This window comes from Cynoglossus semilaevis, chromosome 8 (assembly GCF_000523025.1).
Source record: "Cynoglossus semilaevis isolate Cse_v1.0 chromosome 8, Cse_v1.0, whole genome shotgun sequence".
In the NCBI taxonomy this organism is placed as follows: domain Eukaryota; kingdom Metazoa; phylum Chordata; class Actinopteri; order Pleuronectiformes; family Cynoglossidae; genus Cynoglossus; species Cynoglossus semilaevis.
In genome coordinates this window covers 29,344,989-29,346,147 of record NC_024314.1, presented here as the reverse complement: position 1 = coordinate 29,346,147, position 1,159 = coordinate 29,344,989, and positions in this window count along the sequence as shown.

The following is a 1,159-nucleotide window of genomic DNA, read 5'->3' as shown; positions in this document are numbered from 1 at the left end:
TCTGTGTTGGACTAGTAACTAGTCAGTACAGCTCTGTGTTGGACTAGTAACTAGTCAGTACAGCTCTGTGTTAGACTAGTAACTAGGTGTGTGTTGGACTAGTAACTAGGTGATCCTAACAGATGTTCTGTGTTTCAGCTGGAGAACACTGGACTTCGAGAGTTACTTGGAATCAGCCGTGAGGCTTTTCTCATCCTCAAGAGAGAAGACGCGTCAGAGAGCACCTCGTTGTCACCGTTGCTAACCAGCGCAGATGTCAGTTTACGGAAAAGTTAGAGTCCAGCACGCTGCCGACGCCCTCGTCTACACACCCGCCGCCGCCGCCGCCGCGTACGTCATGTTTACTCTGATGCCACAAACCACTTGTTGATACCTGGAGACTTGACCTGATGATGCTTCAGCTTCTTAACCTGCAGAGACTGCTTTGTGCTGGAATGTATTTGTGGAAAGGATACAAACGCTGCGCTGATGTTCTTCTTCTTTTTCTTTTCAAAAGTTACTGGTGTAGTTTGCTAATTTTGGCAGCTTTCATGAGTCTGTGATGTGTGTAAAAAGGTGTGAATGTGAAGGTTGAATAAATGTGAACATGTGATGATGGAGGACTGTGATGTTGCTGTTCCTCCCAGTGGTCTGTGCTGACACTTCACTTGTTGTTGCCGGTCATTTCTCACCAGAACTCATTCTGTGGAGATGCATCAGTAATTATTCACATCACGTGGCTGTTCAGCAGCAGTGATCCACCTTGTTGTTGTCGTCAGCTGCTCACCTCAGGCTGACGGGTCACACCTGAGTCACAGAGTCCTAAAAGTTTGGTCTGATTTAGAATCAGATCCTGTTCACTCAGTTCAATAAAGGGTTTGAAGAAAAAAAAAAGCTTGGATTGTTTTGGTTTTTTAAAACACGAAAGTGTGAACTCATTACAGAACGACATACTTCATGACAACAGCTGAACCCGACATCTCTACATCAGTAGGTAGAAGGGGTTTTATACATAAGAAAAACTGAGTTTTTCAATCTCATCTAAATCTTTTTTTAACAACCTTATCAGAGTATTGATGGTATTTTCCAGATGTTTACATGGATGTTGAATGAAGTCCAAGTCCTGGCTCGTGGGTCACTGCAGGACATTCACAGAGTTGACCTCAGACCACTCCTTTGT